This window comes from Haemaphysalis longicornis, unplaced genomic scaffold (assembly GCF_048455015.1).
Source record: "Haemaphysalis longicornis isolate Haplotype H1 unplaced genomic scaffold, Haemaphysalis longicornis Haplotype H1 scaffold_6, whole genome shotgun sequence".
NCBI classification, from domain to species: Eukaryota; Metazoa; Arthropoda; class Arachnida; order Ixodida; family Ixodidae; genus Haemaphysalis; species Haemaphysalis longicornis.
Genome location: NW_027526407.1, coordinates 44,107,563 through 44,119,766, shown reverse-complemented (window position 1 = coordinate 44,119,766; position 12,204 = coordinate 44,107,563). Strand labels below are relative to the sequence as shown.

The 12,204-nt window shown below is 45.9% G+C and overlaps 1 protein-coding gene across 1 annotated transcript in view; it reads left to right on the top strand.

Moving 5' to 3' along the window:
- The window catches only part of LOC144141517 (galanin receptor type 1-like), a 190,732-nt gene that overhangs the window by 154,865 nt on the left and 23,663 nt on the right, over positions 1 to 12,204 (top strand). The gene's annotated exons all lie outside the window — the stretch shown is intronic.

Sequence of the window (12,204 nt, the reverse complement as noted above, 5' to 3'; positions counted from 1 at the left end):
CCCCTTAGCAAGCGCAAAAGAAAGGAGCCTGGGTTTGGAGAGAAAAAAAAAAAAAAACCCGCCAGGAAGGGATCTCGCAGGACGGAACTGAAAAGGGCTTCCCCGCCCGACCAATGTAAACAGTCTATGCTCTTACAGATCCCGCTGAGTGTACTGCAGCCGACATCTGGCAGTGTTCTCAGTAAGCATCTCAAACCTAGCAGTGTCGCTATGATTGTTCTTCGACAGGCGTCGACTGGCGCGTACTTCCAGGACATCGCAATGCACTTCTTCGGGTCATGGTTTAACCCTTTTTTGTGAGCAATAACCACAGAGCGAGCGGGTGCCTGAGACACCCGAGCTGTCTTGAGACAGAGGCGGGCGCTGATGAGCAACAAAACAAAGGTCGTGTTCTTGTATGGTGCGCAAGTAAGGTTTTTCTGCTGCTGGGATGTTTTCGCGGTGATGCGTAACACTCTCGCTGGAGTGCCCGAGCCCGATGAGGCGTCTAATGCGTTCACACAAACACATCTGAAAAAAAAAAAAAAAAAAGTTCCTGCGATTTTGCAGCCGCCCCATTCCATAGGGGCGATTTCCCGTACAAGCCGGGTGAACTTCCCAAGCGTTGTAGTCCCACACAAGGGCCGAGCGCCAGGCCGGGGAGTCGCTTGTACCTATTTTACCGGTAGGTGCCCGGCGCCACCAAGGAACACGAATTCACATGGTGCCTTCCACAGCCACGATGGACGCTCAACTCGCAACCGCCTGTGGCAGGACAAGCCGCCAGACTCTTTCACCCCCGGCAATGGCGCAACGCGGCATGATGGCCGGGGGCCCCGCCAGATGGACAAGGGTCAGGGGCCCCTCGATAGGGTAAAGGCAGCTTTCCAGACGTGAAATCCCCTTTCAAGGGTCCGCACTCGACCAGGGACGCCTGTACCCATTAAAGAAACCGGTGGGTGTCCGGCGGTACCAGGATTCGAACCCTGGACCTCCCGCATACGAGGCGAGTGCTGTACCTTTGAGCCATCGCTGCGGCTTGAGTGGATCTAGAAAGACGGGTTTTCGCCGACGCGCACTTAGCGGAGCTCTTGAACTTTGTTTCAACCATACGCTTAAGTGGCTTTACTAGAAACCGTTGCGTATCGACGCATGCAGTGCTTTTCAATACGCCTACCGATCACAGAAGACATCGAGGTGTGGTTGAGTCGAAACCATGGAGATTTCGCTTCATAGCTAGGCCGACCATTGCCCCAAAAGTGACTTAACCCGTGTGTGCCATGTTAATGAGGCTTTCAGGGCAGAAAAACGGCACGCAATTAAAACTAGCCCTGCTTGCATCGCATTTAAATTGCCCTAAAAAATAAGTACACTGCTATTGCGACGTGTAAAACATGGCCGCGTGAGTTGCGCGTTTCGTGTCAAATGGCGTCGTGACACTGTAGCGCCGTTGGGTTGTTGCAGATTTCAGATTTCATGTTTCACATACTGCACATACTTCTTGTATACATTTCACAAGCAGTACATAAAAACAAACACCCAAAGAAAACAGTCGAGGGCAAAACTATCATGAGCGAAACTATCACATATTTACACGGATGAGAAATGAATAAAATGAGCACTGGGTCGAGAGTAGTTTTAGAAAAAACCCAATTTTGTGTCGATAAAAAAAAAAACGCTCTTTGTGTAAGGCCTGCCACACTCGGCCATTCTGGTTTGGTATGGGAGAAAAATATGTCGAAGGCTTGGACAAGTTTTTTCATCGCACAAGATTATTGTCTTTTACCTAAAACCAATTTAGGCCCAGTGCCCACTTTATTTATCTCTAATCGGTTTCAACCTGCGATAGCATCGCCTATGCGAGTTCTGTCCTCGAACTTTTACGGGCAAAGCCCCTTAGGGGCTTGGGCTGTTGGCGTCTCATGTCGTCGTCGTCGTCATAGCCTTCGTTTGGAGTAGTCGCGGGACTAAAACACCGGGACACTCGTTTACGCCTCCCGCTGGAGCATTTCGTGGTTCAAAGAAACGAGACTTTTACAGACAAGATGTATACCTCTACCCCTCAAAGGTTTCACCTCCGCTGGCAAAAACGCCGAGGCTCCAGGAATACACTTGTACACTTCATGCTTTGCCCCTCCCCAGGTTTCACGTTAGTGAAGATGGCCCGGAATTTTTTTGTTTAAATGTTTGATTTTATGTGTAGCTTAGAGGACAGAACTAAATTGGATTATATGAGTTGTTGCAGAGTACGTATTTCAAATACTGTACAGGAATTAAGGTTTACTTTGCTGCCCCATTGCACACAAGTGTAACTGCACTACAGCGGCTACCTAGCTGTGTGCTGCAAATGGCACGACAAATTTTCCAAACAAGAGAACTTCTGCGCGATACAAGCACCTTTCGAGTATTCCACTGCGCTCCTGAGACCACTTTTGAATGAGTTTTCCTCTGACGTCGCTTTTTTTCCTTCGAAGCGTTCACGTTGCAGTTTCGCAGCCAACCACCTGTCTTTGATCCCAAGGCATTCAATCGAGCACGTGGGTGATCGATCGGTAGAGCTCCCATCTACCATGCATGAGACGTCGCCTCCATTTCCTGATCTAGCCGTTATTTCATATCACTCCTCTTTGATAATTTATACGGAGCTCTTGAATTAATTTTTTTTCCCGGGGATTTACTTCTTTACTTCAGATTCATCGTTTAGGTGGCCAGACAGTGGAAGAATAATTTATTTCAGCGTATATAGAAAAATTTATTCCAGCTTTCGAATTTGCATTCCTCATGTCAATCGAACTTCCCATTCCTCCCCACCTCCCTTGTCCAGTTTTGCAGTTGAATTCTTCAGTTTGAGTCTTCTGCGTGTAACGCAATGTACAACTTTAAGAGCGAAGCAGTTCCCGATATAGACTCTGACTTTGGGTCCTCTCTCTGTGTATAACCCTCTTTTTTATACTTAGAAAATTGATTGATTGATTGATTGATTGATTGATTGATTGATTGATTGATTGATTGATTGATTGATTGATTGATTGATTGATTGATTGATTGATTGATTGATTGATTGCTGTCCTTAGCTCCACCGCTCCGCTTCAACAAGAATCCTTGCGTCGCCCTATTATAACTAGAATTTCGAGGCCAGGTTCCGTGCCTGTATTCGATGTATAAGTTGGTGCTTGTAAAGTAGCACTGCAGCGGCGCCGATCGCTGAGTTTAAATTTCCCGCCACGTTTCCGATTGCAACTGTCAAGGTTTCGCTGACCAGTCATGGATACAATTCAGCTGACAAGTCATGTAGACCCGAACACATTTCCCCAACAGTTGGAGCAGGAGCAACACTGTCCACGTCATTTGCAGCTGAGCAAGCGTTCACCTCAATTTTATTTTTGTATTATTGTAGAGTACTTGTGCAACATCTGCAACATTCGGGGCTCTAGGTTTGCCGCGCTTATCGTATCCCTTGCTTTCTTAATACAGCAGATCCTCGTTATGTTAGACTAGCCGGCCCAGCAGATTAGCTTGTATACGAATTACGTCAGTCTGGACTACTGTCTTCCCAAAAGCGTAAGAATAAGTCGGCCTAGTTCGCTAACGCCAGCTTTAAAAATTGGCCGTCAGTGGGGTGAATGTGGCGTACACACATTTTCTCCTAATAATACTTTCCGTCCCGCTAAAATTTATGCGCCGTTTTGCATTGCAGCGCTTTTTAAGGAATATGACGGAAACAGAAATTAGCTGAAGGTCTGAAATTAGCTTTAGGTTACGGGAGTGTGCCCGATAAAATCCCCACCATAAGTCCCGCAGCGCATCAGGAACAAAGAGATAAAGCTTCGTTAGAAATTCACGACTTCGTTGGAAATTCACGTCACAGCGCTTTGCTAGGTGCCTCGTTAGCTTGGTGGTTAAGCCGTGGATTGTTCTGTTTACCGCATATACGGCTTTTTCTAGTGTGTGTGTGTAGTTTTACAGTCATGTTAATGGTCATTTCTCCATCAGAATATTCACTTTTTTACGAGAGAGAGAGAGAGAGAGAGAGAGAAACAACCTTTATTAGAGCCTGCTGTGAAGACGCGGCTAGTACGTCGCAATAGCTGAGCCCCTGCCCGCGGCTGGTGAGCGCGTGCGCTGCCCGGTCCGCCTCCTCACGAGAGATTAGTTTAGCCAGGATTAGAACTTCATTACTCAATGTTTCGCTGATGGGTTCCGGGAACTGTGTTGCAGGTACTAAAATGCACTACGCAGAAATTACTCTGGGTACCATTAGGTGATAACAAAATATCTTTGATTTTATTTATTATATGGTGATGTAAAATATTTATGTAAGGAATCAAATTATCTGCTTGTAATTTTGCTTTTGTTAGCTACCGTTATTAACTGCGTCATTGTTTGCTGTTGCCACACCTCAGGGCAGGCGGGGGCGATGTTGGTCAGTTAAGCGTTTCGTGAAAACTTTAGCTCAAGCTGCTCTTCCACACTTTTGGGGCAGAAATAAAGTTCATTAATAATATTGTTATACTTCTGGTAAATGTATGGTACAGGTTATCATCGGCCGTTATACGCGCAGACCAAAGATAAAACATTAAATAGGGCTGAATTTATTACTAAGAAATTGCATATTTTGCCGGATGATCAAACTTTATTTCAACACGAAAGTGTTTTATTCCGAGAGATACAAAGATTTCAATGACGTCATATCCGTAATGGAAATGACGCCAGTAGAACGAAGCAAGCGGCCTGTAATGGGGGCACCCCTGCACACAGGGTTTTCTTGCGGGGAAGCAACCTTTAGTACTAAAAAGTACGTTATACTTAGGGTTGTTCGTTTTCGGGTTTTAAATTTTAACGCGAAAGTGTTTTATGCCGGGATGCACGAAGATTTCACTGATGTTATATCCGTCGAGGAAACGACGTCGGTAACCCTTTGCCTAAACGACTTGACTGCAGAACGTCGCTCGCCAAGCCCACCCACTAGACAACCGCCGACCCGCAAATCATGCTCAGCCGCAGAATTCGCTGCACATTTCACTTTCGTGTTTTACCGATTCCTATGAAATAGGAGTCAACCACAGTTTTTTCATGTTCTAATTTGAGCATTGGAGAACCGCCCCAGGCAGTATTACCAAACCAGGATTAAGGAGGACTCCCATTTCTCGCGTAAGAAATTCACTTTGATGACTGCCGCTTTGATGAAATTGTTTAGAAGAGAGTAATCAGCAAAAGTTCCACAAAAGAAAAACAACTCGCTGAATTAAAGACCTCACTGAGAAGAACAGGCATTGCCACGCCTTTATTCAGTTTTATTTTTTTGAGCTTAACCTTCATTTATCATAGAGAACCAACTAGCTTGAATCCGCAGGTTGTTAAGATCAAAGGAGTCGTTACGGAACCAGTTCACGTACCATATTATGTTGGCTGTTCTTTACCGAAGCCAGCTCGGCTTTGGCGCGCGCCGCACTCTATTCAACATCCCAGCATTACGAGAATCCGATGAGAACCACGTCGCGGTAACAAAGGCCTCACTCTAGGCTCGGGCGTACTTTTTAAGTATATGGAAATGGCGGGAAAGAAGAGTACGACTACGAATAAACTCAATGGTGTTTCATCTAACGCGTACACTTTAAAAAAACGCAGCTGAAGAGATGCAGCCGCATCTATCGGAAGACGTTTTCTCAGTGTATTCCATTCTTATTGCTGCGTGGTTTTTCGGTCTCTCGCTATCCTGTCGAGAGAGGAGCGCTGCCCAACATTTGCTCGGATGTTGTCCAGCTTCCGTTGCAGGTGCTGTGAAAATGGTTCGCTCACGGGAATCATTCAATGTGTTTCCCGCGGGTCAACGCGTCTTTCAGTTCTCAGCGTTAGTAAGCAAACGCACTGGACGTTCGCGCGCTTGCGATTGTTTGCGTTCGCGATGTGTTTGCGAATGCCTCAGAGGGAACGTACGGCGGACCTTTTCCCATTCGTCCAACTTGCGTGCGACAACATTTGTCTTTCTCGTCCCCTCCGGGTCTCCCTAAATTCTGGAATGACGCAGTGGAGTGTCTTTTCAGCACAGCCTGCACCTATTTTGAACTTGTAGCTCTGTTTTTGGGTGTGTCCATTCACTGACGCAACCTTCGTTGCTCCTTGCTGTTGGTGTTCGGCTTGCGACACCAAGCGCACACCCCATGAGTAAGACAAATCGCGCGTACCAAGAAACTTCGAGAAAGCATTTTGTAGGCCTAGACCGCGAGAATAATGAAATCATGTGACAAATGACCTAGTGTCGCGGCGACCTAGTGGCCAGCATCTGATTCGTTGGTCGTTTCGGTGCGTGTGTGCTTTAGCGTGTGTGGAACCGACAAGACCGCAAACTGGGTTGGAATGCATTAATACTGATCAAAGCTTACAAGGAGGAGGGTACGAATAAGAAGCAATGACTCGGGGGCTGTCAAGTAACTGAATTTTATTAGGAAGAAATGGTGTGTGCATGAAAAGTAACCTCAGCGCACAAAAGGCGACCACCCCTATGAGATGCAAGATGCATGACAATCAAAGCCCGGCAAGCTGGTAAGTTTTATACAAAGACCACTTCGGAATCTGTCAACGTATATGAAAAGTTTTGTGTGTTGCGTACGCCTTGCGGTTTGATTTTCTAAAGTTTACTTTGGTTTGCTCTGATTTAACTATATTTTCGTTTTAATAAGAACTTAGTGAATAGACAGCGTCTTTGTCGTTGGAAAATTCATGCATGCTTCGTGCATGCTTCATGCATGCTTCGAACTGTCCACAGAGCTTGGTTGAAGATGAGTACTGGAAAGATGCATTGGGAACGGCATTCTTGCAGCCCTCTTAATGCTGTTCACTGACACTCACTGACTGCTGAGCAGGAAAGAATGATTTTGCAATACATATGCTTTGTGAGTTAGCGATCGTACTGATAGATGGACCAACGTCTGAAGCCAGTCCGTCGGAGGGAATGGTCGCCGCGAACCCGAAGCAGCAGGCGCTGATTTGCGCCGCACACCACAAACCCAAACATTCGGCCTACGGACTGTGGGTATTTTAGAAAAATGCTGGGTACCTTTCGAGTAGCACATACGCTCAGTGTGGGATTGGCCACCTAAAGAATCCACAATGAAAAAGCTTCACGTTCAACCATCATCGCGTTAGACGGGAGGAGTGCATGATTTTTGTTTGATAACTTACACGACGTGCGGAGACTCCTGTAGTACAACGTCCTTTCAGAAGTTGAGCGTGCCACACAAAGTGTACGTACACGGCCCTTCTTTCAAAATCCCGGCTGTTTGCGCAATCTTGCGAGCATTAGGTCGCACACAAGGGGATTGTGCATTTTGATGCACTTTTGAAGCGAAGCTTGAAATAACTGACTTGAACATGCGATGTGTGTATGTGAAACGCCGTACAATAAAACCCACCTTAAGGAGCTGTGCTGCTGCTGCTGATGATGATGATGACGACGACCCGAATTCATGTTTGCAGATGTATGGGTAGGACATGGATGATTCGTTCGGCCGAAGAGCAAGCGGTTGGGCGGGTACGTGCTTGTGAGTAAAAAAACAACTAAGAAATGAAAGAAAATGTAAAAAAATAAAACAATGAAATACTAAGTGTGGGCAAACGAAAATTCAACGGTTACATTAATTCAAACAACAATAAATATTTTAATAAAGCAGAAATTCACATTACAATTAAGAAAAACATTCATAAATACAATAAAAATTTGTTACATAAATAGAAGCAACATCAAACGTAGATGTATCTATAAGGTGCATTCGATGAATCTCAGCCTCAAATGTCGTTGTGCAATGCGGGCTTACCATCTAGCTTCGCGTGTTTTCCGTTTGCGTTTAGGGAAGGGACGTTTGGTTTTGTATTCCATTCAGCTGTCCAAGCACATGAGCCTGAAAGTGGGCAACGTTATCTCAAGGCTCTGGAGCATAACCAGGTTTATGGTCAAGTACTGCCGTTGGGAAGCAGGTGACAGACATACCACGTGCTATTTCCATGAAATATTTATCAGGTTACGCACGTTTGGACACCTGGCGAGGCTAACCGGTTCGGTTTATTCAATAAAAACGGCAGAACCTGCTCAACGATGGCGTGGTGCATAAGTATGTCGTGCTCTACTCCAACTCAGCGGTGACCGACGAGTCGCCAAGTGAAAGCCGTGACAGCTCGTAGCCAGTGGAGCAAGATTCTTGCGCTAGTGTGTTCATGTTTTATTATCTTTGCGGTGGACTCGAAAAAGAGTTGTTGCTTTTCGCCTCAAGCTGGTTGAAGTACATGTGCGGATCTTATCATTCTAGATCAAGGCATAACTTCTTTTCGTATTTCTTATCGATACAGCGCGGGTATTTGTTTACATATATTTTTAGGTCACATTGAAGCCAACTTAAGGTCCAACGTTCCCGTTTTTATTTTTCCCGAAAAGAAATGCGGGTGGGTGGGTGGAATAAACACCACTAAAATTGTCTGCCTTTTCCATAGTTCACTATGTTCTGACAGCTTGCACCCCTAGCGCTGGCTGCATTTACTATATGTTGGTCTTATAAGCCTCGGGTATGCAAACGTTTTTTTTTTTTGAAGCAGTCGGTATGTTCTTTCTGCCACTCTTGCGGTACGCGATGCATGGCCCTTGCACACCCGTATGGTTATGCCGTTTTAACCGGTTTCTTGAAAAAGAGTGACCAGTTGCTGATGTTTCGATTGCCAGCAAGGGTACACAACGTCAGTCGTCTTGCATAGCAGGCCTGTGCAGTTTCATGGTAGGAACTGTAAGGAGCGCTACTGGAGCAATCGTTGACCTTGCGATGCGCCTTGCAGTAGTGTCATCGGGATGACCCGATTTGGCTTACTTTCTGAAGTATTACTCCCCCTCTTTCGAGGGTGATGACGATGTTCAACCAGCGACGAGAAATTGCCACTTGACTGACCTGCACGTGATTGGGCTGACGTCAAAAAAAGGACGCCGATTTTTTTTTTTTTTTTTTTTTTTTTGTAGTGATACATTTGTGGTCCTTTGTGGTTTGTGGGAAAGTAAATGCAAAGGAAGTCCGCTGGGGATATTTTTGAGCTCGGCACCTGCATACAACCCAGAGCGGAAGCAGGGAAATAGAGAGGGAGTGAAAGGATAAAATAGAGTGTTAGAGATGTAGAGAAATATATAAAGAGAGGGGAAAGAACAAGATATGGGGCTGTCAGTCCAGGCACATCAGTCAGCAACACTGCAGTCCAGGTTACAGCCGCTGCGTGAGGCCAGTCGTCTCCAGGTAATTGAGAAGATGGGCGAAGACTTCCCGTTGGGTTGCCGCAGGCCCCTTCGGGAACAGAAGGTCCTCAATGCCGGCGCTGGGTACTCTTGTTGCATACGCACGCTTCTCTGGAACTTCGCGTTCTTTAGAACTCTTGCCGAGGGCTTCTTCCCAATGGGTTGGCTGAGGCCTCTAGGAAGGGGTTGTGAGGACTTGGCCATGTGTTTTTGTGTGCTGGTGCATTTCTCTTTCTGACGCTGCATTGGAACTAGTAGTCGTACCGGCTTCTGTTGTGATGAGAAATCTTCTCTTGTGAAAAAGAGGGGAAACTAGTTTTCACACCGTCTTGAGCCGTCTGCAGTGTGAACACAACGCGATGTCTGGATGTAACGCTAACCAGCGTCGATTTGTATCTCTTATGCAGTCGATTAGATAGCTAATTTATTCGTTTGGTGCTTGTTCGTAGCAGCTGAGTCGCTGGAATACGATTGGGGCACTCGCTATCTGAGGCCGTACGTTTATCGCAAGACTTTCTGCACACCGGAGAAACCCCATGGCAGGGTTACTTGCGGTGGGCAGAAATCATCACCCGCAGTACTCACACTGCATTTTGTCCTACTTATTACCCCCATTGTTTGTGTCCAACAGCATCACCAAGGGTGCAGATTGCCGCTTTCACACGGATCTGACATGGCTCTCTTATTCTTTTGTTAAGAATGCAAAGTTTGCATTTAATAGGAAAGTGGCTTCCGAGTAGTGTTGACGATCACTTAAGGTATTAATATTGTACTAGAAACTTCAATGTCAGTTGGGGACCCTCTGCACAACAATGCACGAACCTTCCATCGGTGACCTGGATTTACCAGTACCTGATAATCCGCGAACCATGCGGGACCACCTTCGAGCGCCGGATCGCGGCCCTAGCAGTCCTCAGACGGTCCGGAACTGATCATCGAACAAGTCCTTATTTAATTTAATTTCATTTATTCACTCTCAAAGCCCTTCAGGCGTTACAGAGAGGAGTGGGGTAATCATGAAAAAAAAATTACACCATCTTCCCGTAGTGGAACCCTGAGTAGAATGCGAAGCAGGCATGAGGTCCCTTCAAGTGCCCATTAGTTTTCAGTTCATCGTTTCAGTGAGGTTGAGGTACGTAGCTACCGTTATATTTACCCTTCGGTTTCCATGGTAACTACCGAACTTTTCATTTACCGGAACTACAAAATGGGAAATTCCGTTGACCCCATGGCTGTTTCGCTTACTACTCAGGGAGACTACTCAGGAAGACACCGGCAACACTGTCGCTTCAGGAGCCATAGAAGGGACCGGGCGTTCAGCAAGCCGAGAATGTGCAGTGGGGGTGTGGACGGCGCAACAACGACAACGACAAGGGGAGGGACATAGCCCCGACCATGAGATGCTTCGCATCTAAAACACAGCAATAACACGCAGTGGAGCGGGAAGAGAACAAAAATTACAATGAATGAACAAGATCCTAAACTGCCGACGTGAAGATGACGGGCTCGGGGATGCAGACGGTGGAAGCGGGAAGGCTGTTCCAGTGCACGCTGGCTTTTGGAACAAAAGAGTCATGATAATGCTTAGATCTGCACAATGGTAAACCAACTTTAGAGTTGTGGTCAATACGGGGAGATACATAAGGGGAGCCAGCAAAAAGCGTCTGTCTAAGAATTTGATTTGTGCTTTAAATTTCGTTAAATGTGCACAAGCTAGAAACGATGCGTCTTGTAGAGAGGTCATCAAGATTTAACTGTTTTTTTTTTTCATTTCTGTGACACTGGCAAGGCTCTCATAGTTTGATAAAATTAACCTAGCAGCAAGGTTTTGTAGGGATTCTAGAGTTAAGGTAAGCGATCTAGTACGGTGGTCCCAGACGGATGAGGCATATTCGACTTCCGGTCGAACGAGTGTCTTGTATAATATTAAGGTAGTGTCTGTTATCCCGGCAACCGTGAGAATTACCGTCAGGAATTTGTCAGGGCAGTCGCCTCTGATTGGCTAAGCACGCCGCCAGGAGATTTTCTGGGACAGTTATTTCCTAAAAACTGTTTACTACAGGTGCTCCTGTTGCGCTCTGTTATAGCACTTTCTTTTAAATGAGAAGGCTCAGCTTGGAGTCCCGCATGGCCGAAGTTTTTTTTTAGCTTTCAGAAATTTTGAAGTTTTCACTCATGGTGATTTTATAAATGCTTTTTTATCCTGGTCATTATTATATCAGAAGATCGACGCACAGGAATTCAAGAATAAGTTGGATTAGGTTAAATATAGATAGTATGCTGTGTCGTTGGGGTGGGTTAGGTAAGGATTGTTGCAGTTGGGCTGGATTTGGGTAGGTTATGGTACGAAAGGTTGGGATACGCTCTGTTCGGTTTTGGGCGGTTACGATGGGAGGTAATATTCCTCAGCAAATTTTAGGCCGTGAGAATTTCCCGGAGGTAATTCTCACGGTTGCCGGGGGAATAGACGCAGCCTAATATTAATTTCAACGATGACGAAGCAAGAGAACCGTCGTGACGACGAAAGCCAAACGTGCGATTGGCGCTGTAAGAAATGTATTTCACATGCGTTTCACAAGGGAGGCTATTGGTAATATGGGCTACAAGATACTTATAGATAGTAACGTCAGTTAAAGGTGATCCATTGAGGTAATAAGTGGGGGGATTGTTGGGGCTAATTGCTCGCGAAACTCTCATAAACTTCGACAATACGGGCCTGTCTGAACGATTGTAGGGACATTACTACTGTGCAGTGCCCTTAGCTCGCCAGTTTCATCAGTGTACCACCTTAGTTTTGTGCATTTTCTGGTTTTGTGTACGTCCTTTGTACTGCCTTTGTAGTTGGCATGGTCACGCCTTGTATTTTTCCTACTTTTCTTCCTCTCATTTTCTCCTTTAATATGTACCGCTCTCCTTTCTTTCCCTTTCATTTCCCGTATCCCCTCCCCCCTAAGTAGGGT